The sequence below is a fragment of the Wyeomyia smithii genome, chromosome 2, assembly GCF_029784165.1.
Source record: "Wyeomyia smithii strain HCP4-BCI-WySm-NY-G18 chromosome 2, ASM2978416v1, whole genome shotgun sequence".
Taxonomy (NCBI): domain Eukaryota; kingdom Metazoa; phylum Arthropoda; class Insecta; order Diptera; family Culicidae; genus Wyeomyia; species Wyeomyia smithii.
Window position 1 is genome coordinate 44208001 of NC_073695.1, and position 12308 is coordinate 44220308.

General features: G+C 38.0%; 1 protein-coding gene across 2 annotated transcripts in view; it reads left to right on the top strand.

Moving 5' to 3' along the window:
- LOC129722762 (sodium-coupled monocarboxylate transporter 1) overlaps positions 1-12308 on the top strand; it is a 207792-nt gene that overhangs the window by 27675 nt on the left and 167809 nt on the right. The window lies entirely within an intron of this gene.

Below are 12308 nucleotides of genomic sequence, written 5' to 3' on the forward strand. Positions count from 1 at the left end.
AAGATTGTTTTATGAATGATGTTTTGTGATGGAAACTATCAATTCCAGTTAATGTTATCCTATTTACTGTCAATTGCCACTGTGTTCACAAGCAAACTGAGAAAAAGATTGATATAATATTATACATTTCTTTTAAGCGGAGATTACAATCTGAAATGCCAACGAGGGATAAGTTTGTATTATGACCGATTACACGGACGTGCGCAGGATTCTGTTAGTTACTATTTACTATTTGTTTTGCTATAACGGTGTGTCGATTTCCCTACAAACAATTTTTTTTGTTTAACACTGATTTTATTAACTCTACCATGTTCCGCTTGTAATTTTTCGCACTATTATAATAAATTCTTGGTGTTTTCGCTATGAGAAAATAAACATTTGCTGTTTGTATTGTCTAATAATACCAACTAATGCCAATTGACAGTCCTCCTAGTCTCGAGGATTTTCATATTCAGGATTTTCTTTCAATATTGTACTGGAAGAATTTTTCATCATCATAAAGCTTATTGTGGAGCCCTTTCTTCAAAATTGGTTTTTACATTTTACCGTGAATTTTTAAATCAATTTTGATTCATGTATAATCTATGCGATCAGAGTAGACAGAACGTCAACAACAATATAAATAAAATGGTTGGAAATAAAGTTGAGAAACAAGTATATTTTTTTGAACAACCAGATCACCTAAAATCGGAAAAAAAGTTCTCAGTGCAAATTATTTATTGTAAGCTTAGCTGGCAAGTAATATTATAGAAGAAATCCTTAAGAAAACGCTGGTGATCCTGAAAAAAAGTTCAGTTTGGTGTTAAGAAAAAAAAAATCTGTTCATGCACGGTAGAGATTTTGTGCTTATTTTTTGGAGAATATTACATATGCACTAAAGTCATTTTAACGTGGGAGATACGTAGCGCGTTAAAAACTGCGTGAATTTCGTGAATGAAAATTTTGTAAAATGCTCACTTGAGCAAATTTTTCAATCATGCTTGCTTTCATACTTTCAAATAACTATCAGGAGTCAAATTCCATCTAAGAATCAGAATAAAATAAAGGATCAGTAAAATCAACAAATTTTCAGCAAAACGGCCTATTTCAGAAACTTAAACGACACTTGGTATAAGATATGTGAAAATGAATCCACGTAAATTTCAAATCATGTTTAAAAAAAAACTGCGTTCATTTTGAAGCACACGTGAAAAAAATTTGTAAATTCTGAATAAAACAAATAAATTCAAAAATCTACGTTAGTAGCCAAGTCAAAACCGTATCAAAAGCGACTAAGTGTTTGCTATTTTTTTTATTAAAAATGCAACTTTATTTTGGCAAAATAGTTACCTACAAATCGTTTAAAGTATTGCCCATCGCTATGGGAGCTCCGTAGCCGCAACGTTACTGAGTCCGTTCTATTAATCGTGTGGTCGTGGGTAGAATAGTAATAGAATTAGGCCATTTGGTTGTCAAAGGACGTTATAATTGGATGGCGAAGGACTGCTCATTTGAGCGTTCTTATGTAAGTGTTAACGACTTTGGGAACATGAAGCCGAGCGTTGTCATGCAGTAGAATCACTTTTTCGTTTAACTTCGATTGTGGCTGTATTCGGCTTAATCGCATCGTTTGATGTCAATGTCGCTCCCCAGTGGTTTCGATCATAACAAATAACACGGACCTGTGCCCACCAAATGAACAGCATAACGTTCACAGCGTGTATATCTGGCTGAACCGACGACGTAGAGGCATGACTGGGCAGTCCCCATGACTTTCTCAGCTTGGTTCATCACGTTTTAGATGTATCAAAATCGATCAGCACTTACTGCTGGCGCTATCTGTTGAAAAATAATGGGGACTATGTTGCGCACCCAATGATAATATTATTCTTCTCCGTTTGTTTTGTTATTTTCATAAGTAAACAAAAACTTTTACCAACAAATTTACGAAAAATCTGCAACTTTCGCGATTTTTCCAATTGTTTATTGTGACAGAGGAGTACGTCTTTGTTTTCTACACTAGGGTACACTCCGTTAAGTTAAAATTGAAACTGGCAAATGTTCGGTTAGACGGTAATAACTACATAACCACATGATAGATAACAATAACCAATATGTTGTTGGATAGAAAAAATGCTAGATAGTTCTGTAGTATGCTGGTTTCATCATTATTTGGTGAGTGTGCAGAAACCAGGCGCCAGAAACATTTTTTCGAGTAATCGGCGTTCAAATTTTAACCACCCCGTATTTTATCTGTAAGCTTCTTCACACAATTTTTGTTATAATATCATTATGAAATGTTCAAATGGTTTCATTTCTTCATGAAAAATAGATAATTCATTCTCACATCTACTGGTGTTAGTAACTCAATTTATAAAAAAAATGGCGCCTGATTCGGTTTGGTTGCACCCAGACCATTCGCTCTGCGGTAGAAATTGATAAACAGTTTCAAGGACAAATTACTACGGGTAATGAACCAATCACATGCGAGCATGCCTAGCAAATGACAGAGTCTCAACAGGTCAATCAATGTTTGCTTCCATGTGCTTAGACCAATTCGATGTCTCGAAGGTAGGGGATTTTCGTAAAATTTAAAACAACCCTCTTTTTTATACAATTTATCAACTTGTTGTTAGAATGGAATAAATAAAGGTGAAGGCAACAGTACCGTACAGGGTATGTGGAGCAAAGCCACTAGTTTCTCATCGTATATTATTGCAGCGGTACATGACTCGTGTGCAATCAAGGAAATGCTTCAATGCTGCTGCTAATGGTAATTATCAATTTATCTTAAAGAGATGGTTCAAATTAATTCAAAGTATCGAAAATAGGTTCTAAAAACCATGAATTGCTCAACAATCTTCTATGTAGTGGCTTTGGAATCAGAGTTAATATTGACTGTTTTTGTGTTTATTGACGGTTAACTTTGGCCGTTGGTAGTCTAAATAAATATTCAGAATAGCAATCGAAAGCAACCGATTTTTGTGTGAATATTGGTTACTGTCAAAAATATCAACGGACAAAGTTAACCGTCAAAAAAAAACGACAACTGTGAGAATGTTATAAAACTGATGACTTGAAAGACAAACATGCTGGTCCAGGCAACAGGCAACAGCCAATTTGGTGAAGCACGCATAGCCCTGAGGTTGGAGCTATGATGTATCTTTTGTTTTTGTACCTAACACGCACACGGTGTTTGATGCTCGTCTTCGGATAGGCACGCAACGAATGAATAACAGCACCATACAGCAAATATTTGTTTTTTGGGTTTTCTACGATGGCACAATGAAAATATTTTTTAAGATCAATACTATTTTTATACAAGTCCAAATTTAAATTCAGTTCAGATCTTAGTATCAGGCCTTTCGATGATAGAGAAACTTTTACGCATGAGTATATTCTCGGCTCCCCTCATTTCCCCGCTTGGCCCTTCCCCGCGCGCTAAATTTCAAATAAAAATCAGCCTGCCACACAGTTGAATGAAATACCGTTCCAGGCAATTAGAAGTGCCAATGTTTGGCGGTTGTAACTAACGAGGCTCAGTAAAGAAAAGCTGGAAAAAGTACAAACAATCCGCCACTTACCACGGTGAACAATGTGTACCTACCTTTCGTCTCAGTTCTTGAAGAGTTAGAGTTAGTTTGGATTTACGATGATAACGATTGTTAAACTTCCTCCTTTTCTTCTCTCATAGTAACCGTTAAGACGTACGCGGTGCCGTTATCGATCTATGCGAAAGCAGAAGCTACTTAATTGTTGTACATTGAAGATGATACATTATAGTCCCAAATAATCATCTAGCGTACAGTTCTTTGTGCAACCTCACTGGCTTAGATCCATCACTGAGAAATAACTGCGAAATGTGCAGTCGTCAAGCTTAAGCTAAAAGATCTCATTTTCTTTTTTGCACACACCCCCATCAAAATTAATTCGTGATAAAATAAAATACTATTAGCAAAAAAGGACGTCCTTGCTGGGGTTCCCAAATCGTACTCCGCGGCGTTTTTGATGAAAACGAAAATTACTTTACTTTACTTCTTTAGCGACGATCCATTCCCGAATCCAGATAAGTGTCAACATCACCAGATCTTGACCAAGTCCTCTCCAATCGCCTCTAACACCGAACGATCAGGTATCCTCATCTACACCACACATCTAAAGAGTACGGGGTATACCACGGACTATCTTCACTGGTCGCTGCTCCGACATTCGTTTCACGTGGCCAGCCTACTGCAGGCTGCTGTTTTTCTATTAGCTTGATGATATCCGCAGCTCGTGGTTCATGCACACGCGTCACACTCCATTTTCCAGTTTTTCGCCAAATATTGAACGCATCACCTGTATGATCGCATCACTTATCAAAGTAAATCCTGATCCAACGAGCCCTCCCCTACTAACAAAAACCTTCTTCCTGTGACCTTTGTGGAGATGCAGAGGTTAACACGGTCTCCAAATAGCAAGGGTCACACTAACATCCCTTCTCTCTTCCCACCTGATTGCAAGGACGTGGCCGGCGTCGTTATTGATCCTTCAAGTATTGAGTCACTAAAATTTGTTCATTGAGAATGGTCGGTCACTCCCAACCCCATTCAGTTGATTCACTGTGCAATTTTACTGATCCGGATCAAACACGGAGTGCAACCATTGATATGTGCAGTCAGTCAAACTAAGCTAAGTTGAGCTAAGTATTGAACGCAGGATCCTACGTTTGAAAATCAGCTGTTTGCCGGTTGGACTTCTTTATCAACTATCACTCATGGCTATAGAGCACCACCAGGAGAATCAGCGTCCTATGGAGTTCAAATTTCGTGCGGACATCCATGGTGTCAGAGTTCCTTGTTGCAGCTGCTATCCGTCGCTTCAATTCGCGGCTAACGTCTTAGTCACACGTCACGAAAGTACTAAGGTACACATCACAATCTCAGTACCAAGACTCGACTAAGTCCAATTTTCGTTTCTTCCCTCTTAATAGGCACGAATGCTTTTTTCACTGCTTTGCGGTTGATATCGACAATAGTAATAACATCCGCCCATATCATATGTTATTTCGAGGTACCACATCTTTGCACATCAGCGTGTTATCCTACACGTACACACTCCAAGGCATTATCTGCATTACTCGTTGCGTTTAACTAAATCGTTTACTGTTTTGAAGTCTATAAACAGATGACAAGGCTGCAAGAACAAAGGCTTCCTGCAACGGCAGGATTATTTACAGAATTGGGGAGTGTTATGCCTCGATTGCTGCAATCAATTTCATGGCTTTTTCATAGTTTGGGTTTGTCTTCGGCCCAATTTTCCAAGAGAAATCGATGGATTGCACTCTTACTTTGGAAAGTTTTGCTGGGAAGCCGTCCTCTTCAGCTGCTTTGTTTTTTTTTTTTATAAAAACCGACCACAAAACAACTTTTTTCTTCTGTTAGTTTTCCAGTTTTTTTGCTGGATTATTTTTTTCAATCTAAATTATTTAACGTAGCTTCTACATTATCGAACCAATGAGAGAAACGTGCCCAATATTTGACACCACCCGCTTTCTGTTGCTCCAGGAAGAACCGTCCGCTTTACCGTTCGATGCACGGATGAGCAGGCTGGTTTAATGCTGCGCGCTTTTATATTCGCCACCACTCGCTTTTTGCTGCTCAAGAAAAAAAACCGTCCACTTTACTCTTTGAATACAGTATGATAAATTGAGATAACGCGCATTCTAGAATAGTAGGTGGAAGCAAAGTACCAGTTTTTTTCTCTGTGTTGACCCATCACTGCGACCAGACACATTTGATGTATTGTTATATTGCCCAGGTGTTTTCTGTACTCCGCACTTCATGTTATTGGCAGTATCACTATTGAAGTAAATGATACGCTTTTCCTTTATATCCGTGCTTGTGTGTGAGAGTTTACTCTTTTGTTTCAAGCTTACTGCTCTACTATACCGAGCCTATTTCTATCCTACCAATATCGTCAAATTACGATTCCCTGGAGTGAGAATTTGTCTATCGTTTCTATCCTGGCTAGGGTAATTCTAAGAGGAACTTATTATGTCAAGAGGAAGGAGTCTTATCGAGACCTCGTTTCTCCCACCAACACCGCTTCACACTCACATACCTGAAGAGGCACTTAATGCTTCACCTCTGGTCACTTTCATTATAGGTAGGACTTATATTTTGTCAAGAGGGAGCAGTCTTATCGAAACTTCGTTCCTCCAGCCAAGATCGTGCCATAATTTCAATTCCCTCAAGAGAATTATTATACGTTACTCAAACCAGTCTCATTATACGAGGGATTTATTTTTTAAGGATGAAAGACAGCAGGGGTGCTCTAGAATTCAGAATGAATTGGTTTATCAAAGCGGACTCTGTGACATTGCGGCTACGAATCTCCGTTTAAAGTACCAGTTTACATATATTTATTGTTCCAACGCTTTCATCTACCTTTTTGATATCTCCGTTAGGAAAATGCGCCAATCATTTGGAATGTGTATGGAACAATTCGACCTTGAAACTTTTTCGTAATTTTCACCAAGTAATAAGAAAATGGTGGTGAGAAATATCATTTCATAAAAATCTTGTACCTATGTTGTAGCAATCCAACGATATATTAATTATTGAATTCTGAATAGTTTTGTGAGAGCTAATCGCATTTGAAATCTTTCATTCCGCCAACCCGAAACGTTACATACTCATTTCTGTTTCCACAGAATGTACCCCAGTATAGTGAAGAAAGACGTAGTCGCACGCCAAATAACAAGCAAAGCTTCTGGCCTATAGGAACATCTGTATGAAGTTTCAGTGAAATAAAAAATGTTCTATTAAAATCCTTTCTCTATATTGCTTGGAATTTTTTAATAATAGTTCTTATTTATTTCACTGACATGATTTTCACTAATAACTAATTGACACGGGTGACACTCAATATGAGTTTGAAGAGAGTGAGAGTGAAATTGCTGTTGTATCATTTTTATTTTTCTGTGTTGAAATTTCGCAACACTGGTAAAGGGTGAGGCTGAGGAAGTGACCGGTAAACATTTTGACATCATTTCATTCAATTGAACGATATGTAAACAGGATTTTGAAGCTACTCAGCTCACTAACGAGTGACAACTAAAACTTTGAATTTTATTTTTGGTGCTTATATTCAACGACAAACATGTTCAGAGAGAAATGAGAATATTTATATTTTAGCTCACTCTCCTGTTTATGCCAGCATTTTTAGTTTTGTTTATGCATGCACAGTTCTGTTCAAAATGGTGTCGAAATAAGGAGCGTTTCGCAAGTGCATTGTATCAGAAGTAAGTTCATTAATCTCATAATCCTGAATCTGTCGAAAACGAAAATTATTTCCCAATCCAGAGTCGTATGTATGATGCGTAAAATACGATGTTTGTGAGCAAAATTGTTTTTAAAGTTGTTATTGAGTTCATCGAAATCAAAACTAAGAAAATATCTTTAAAAATCTTCAAAAATGCCCACTTAGCAGACCCCCGTGTCCACGGCTACGGCAGGTCAGGTAAACAAGGCGAATACATTGTAACAGAACACCGGCGGGGTGCGCCTATTAAAGTGATTACTTTCACGAAGAATGCAACGGAAGGAAAATACGTCTCTGTCTCCAGCTTCGCTATTCTCGTAGCAGTACAAAACGCGACAGGAGGTCATCGTTCGCATGCCAGCTAAGCGAGTGCCTTTGAATGTGTAACAGTTGCAATCTGGTGCATATTGTCGAGATAAGGCTCTTCAATTTTAATTCATGCACTCATACGTTGATAATTAGCAGTACTTTAACTTTGTGCGTCGCAAATGAGTGCAATAAAACTCAAATATATGTACTCTATAGTTTTCTACATTATTATACACTTTCGTTCACATTCAACTTTGCCGCCACTCGAGCGCATGGTATTTAATACACACATGCTTTCACGCAATTATTTACGGCTGGCATGGTTAACTGTATAGCGGATAAGTTGCCAGGAAACCGTCGAAAATTTTGTCAACATGTAATGATAGTTGACTCCTGCTGAAACCCGGCGAAAATCATAGAGCTATGAATAACTTACGTAAAATTCAGCCGTTCGCAAGGCTATCAGCGTTCGGGCTCAGCAGAGGCAGTAGCGAAAAGTAATGGCAGCTTACAGGAGATAGATTAGACCGCGAATCAGAGCACGCCTGAAACCGGATTCGCGTGTATACGTTTTTCGATTGGGATCCGTTTCTTGCCAACCTTCGCTTCCGTTCGGGTGAGGGCCTTGGTGCGTACGAAGCGGATATCGTGTGGCAAAAGGATGGGAATCTAATTGCGAGAATGTTATATGAATACCGGCAACGGATTTTCATACCGTCTCGAGTGTGTACGATTGTACGATTATGTCTATTGAATTTTCTTCTTGATATTGAAAATGAGTAAGCTCGTTTGATGAATCGGGTTGTCTTTTGGTTGGACTATTCACTGCGAAGCCCGAAAGGAAGTGGAATGGTGGAAAGGAAATCAAATTGATCAGGAATGTGAATACTTGAGCAAGTTGGAATATAAATGAATCCCTCCGAAATTGGGACTTTGTTCCTCGGAATCGAAAATTGGATGAAAAAGACACACTCCATAATTTAGTGCTGGGAGCGCCACCGTCGGTGCCTCCGTTTCTTGATTAACTGGCTGGCTCGATTTGCTGCAGAAACCATTAGGCCAGTAACATCAAATTTTCTTTTTATGCTCTATCATCACTTCAAACGGTTCATAAATTTCCTCCAGCGGGCAATTTTTCGGAACAATCTGCAGCCATTATATTTCTGTTGGTCGCCGGTTGGAAACAAGTGCGCTGCCTTATCAATTTAATGGCATCTTTATTACGACTTACAAACAAGTTTGCTTTTATCGTCTAGCCATCGCATCTTTTCTTTAAATTTCACACTTCTGGCCCAGCACGCGCCCGATGTCCTTTTCTGTCGTTTAATACCAATTTGCACTGGCGAACCTTTCTCTGATGACTACTCTCTATTTTTTTTATCGCTGCTCCCTGGAAGGGGTAACCAGTTAGATCTGTTGCAAACAAAAAGCACCCATGAGAGTCAGGAAAGTTAACAACAAACGTAAAGCAGCGATGTCTTGCCATTGCGATTGCCGCCATTGAATCGAGCCACTGTTCGGTCAATCTGGGCAACTCATCGCATTCGCAAGCAGTTACCAGATTGCGAATGGGATCATCTGCACAAATTGGCACTATAACTATCAGGAAAGGGTCGATTGAATTTAGATAACAGATTGTTTTGAGCAAATCAGAAAAAAATTGAAAGGAAAACGCTGGGGGAACACACACGGTTTGCATAGATAACAAAAAATGGTTGCTAATATTGGCACGTTAGTATCGCCATACTTTTTTATGGCTTCTATAGCAAAGGGTTCACTGATACGTGTTTTATCTATGAGTTGTGATTTAATGGGGTCTCTGTTCTAAGTGTTATTTACCGTTTATTAATTTGAAGAATATTTCTTGCCGAAGACTATAATGAGTAATTTTAAGGAGTGCGTTTTTGGCAAAATAACCAATTGACTTAAAGTCATTTATAAAAAAAACACGAATTGTGTCCTTGTTGAAAATTTATTAAGTAATGATTTTTATAAAATTTCTTTTCGTAAAATTTGGCCGCCAAAAAGTGTTGCACCACATAATTATTTATTTGTAAGACCGCCACTGGTAAGAACATTCACATCGTTGTCCCACGTCCTGATTAACTGCGGCTTGGGTTGTTGACAGCAATAAAAAAGTGAGTTTTATGCTTCATCATCACAGTTCAAGTGGCTCATAAATTTTCTCCAGAGGCTTGTTTTTTTTGCTTTTTAGAGCACTTTGCTTCCATCGTTTTTCCGTCGATTGTCGCTGAACAGAGTGAATTATTTGACAGTCCCAATCAGTTTAATTAGGATCTTCAATTGCCCGTTAGCAACTGCCGCCTTTTGTGCTTGTTGAAGAATATTATTATTTTGGAATCACTTGATAACTTTATTCTGTTCTGTTCTCTGAAAAGTTTAAAAAACAGAGATCAAAAATCAATGTTAGTTCCCTTTTTGAATCGTTTATCGCGAATCTGAAAATATATGGTTCCAACTTACCCACGTCCAAAGAACAGTTCTGTATCTTTATTATTTGGGTCAGAGGTTGGCCGCCAAATTCGTCTTCCATGCAGTCAGGCAGTGATAGTGATAGAAGCGTGCTTTAACGATTGGCCGATTGATTGTCTCATACGTAGCAACTGTTGCGTTTTTACCCCTATCGACTATCAACTATAGCGAATCAATACATTACTGATAGCTCGTGAAGAAGTTGTTTTTTTTCACCCACAAATGCCAGACACCCACAATTCTTGTGAATTTGACAATTTTCATCCGATTTCGATAGTTATAGCACCAAAAAATTCAGTAACTTCTCTACTCTAAAGAGTCAGCGGTGCCTCGTAAAAATTTTCTTCCACCGGGGTTTCTAGAGGCCATAGAAACAATCAAATAATACAACGTCACGTACCATCCAATATGGGTATTTTCAGAACCGGGATGATATTTAGTGAACGTGAAACGACCCCCGACACCATCTGGATCCGAAATGGCGACTTCCGGTATTCGGAAGAGAAGAAACATTGTCCGAATACCATCGAATATGGATATTACCGTAATCGGGATGCAGGCCTCTGGACATCATCCCGATTTCGGAAGTACTCATACTTAATAATATCAATAATATTATCAAATATTCATAAAAATCCTCAGTTTCGGAACATAGCTCCGAAAAAAGCCGAGAATGAAAAAGTTCTTTCGGGGCACCACTGGCACTGATTCGCTGAGTAGATAAGTTACCGAATCTTTAAGTACTAAAGCTGTTGAAATTGGATGAAAATTGTCAAAGTTACTTGAGTTTGAATTCGAAATTGAGTGTCATTTATATAGATTTGAATATGCTTTTTGTATGAAAATGACGAGAATTTAGAAATCGGCTTTGATTCAAATTCCAGACACTTGAACGCTAATATCCGTTAATTGTATAGGCAAACCGTCTAGATACTGACCGTCACTTTTTCAACGCTTCCTGATTCCCTGAAGTGACCCTACAATAAAGAGCTATACATCACTGGATAAAGGACATTCCAAGGAACGAAATGGTATATAATTATTGAACTTTTAATTACAATAGGTATAATTATTTAATCTTTGCTCTGAAGTGTTTGAAGCTGAAATCAAAACGGTATATACCGCTGTTAATGCATAGTATTATCGAGTTTCGGTGCTGCAATTTGATAGAGATCAATTTCAAACGTCTTTCAAATATGTGTAATAACTTCGAAAAAGGCTGATTAATGTAACTGCAAAAATCATTCAGTTATCCCAAGAATGCGTCATTATGAGATAGTGTACGTCCATCCTTGGTTTGGTCTGGGTTTTGTTTAAGAGAGATGTTTTAATCATAGATGGTTTTGTTTCGAAATATTTTTGTTGAACCCACGTTGTAAGTAGCTCCGCCTTTTTTTCAAGTTACATTATTTCAATTTGATTATTGGTTTTTTAAAACGTTTCAGACTCCGGTCATTTTTGAACCAAGCTGAAAACAAAGAAGAAAATTCCTCTACGGGTACGGAGATTACCTCCACTGCCACCCTCTTTGTGACAACTTCCTATTGCATATATAGCAAGTTTGTAATATACTATTTGACTCATTTCGCGCCAATTCGACTGAGAGGCTGGTAGAACCCTCTAGGCCTTACTAAACCTAGCGACCTTACATTTTTCAAAAATTTGTTTGGACTAACATTTGAAAAGAGCTGAATTTCTTTTTAAATCGATATATCTAAATAACGAAGAGGAAAACTGTCGATGGATAACTTCTTGAGAATTGTTGAAAATTCAATTAAAAAAATTAAAAATTTGATTTGAGATTCCACACTGAGAAGAATTCATATTAAACCAAGTTGCCTGTAACTCTTCTAAACAAATCAAAGATAGCATTCTCATTGGATTTTTTTCGATTTTTTTAAGAATTTCTTTCTGTGTAGAATCTCAAATTCAACTTCACCAACATTTTTTAATGAAAGTTTATATAATTCTCTAGAAGTTATCCCTTGACAACTTTTCTCGATCTCTTGTCATTATTTAGATAAAAAAAGCAAAGCCTTGGTACTACATTCCGATACGGAACTCGACCTTCTGTTTATTATACACAGACTTCGCAGCCAACTGTTAAGTGTACAGGACAATTGCGGGGCTAGCGCTACGATCCTACTGACACTAACAGTCTCTCCCGAGCCGGGACTCGAACCTACGACGACTGGCTTGTTAGGCCAGCATCGTACCTCGAG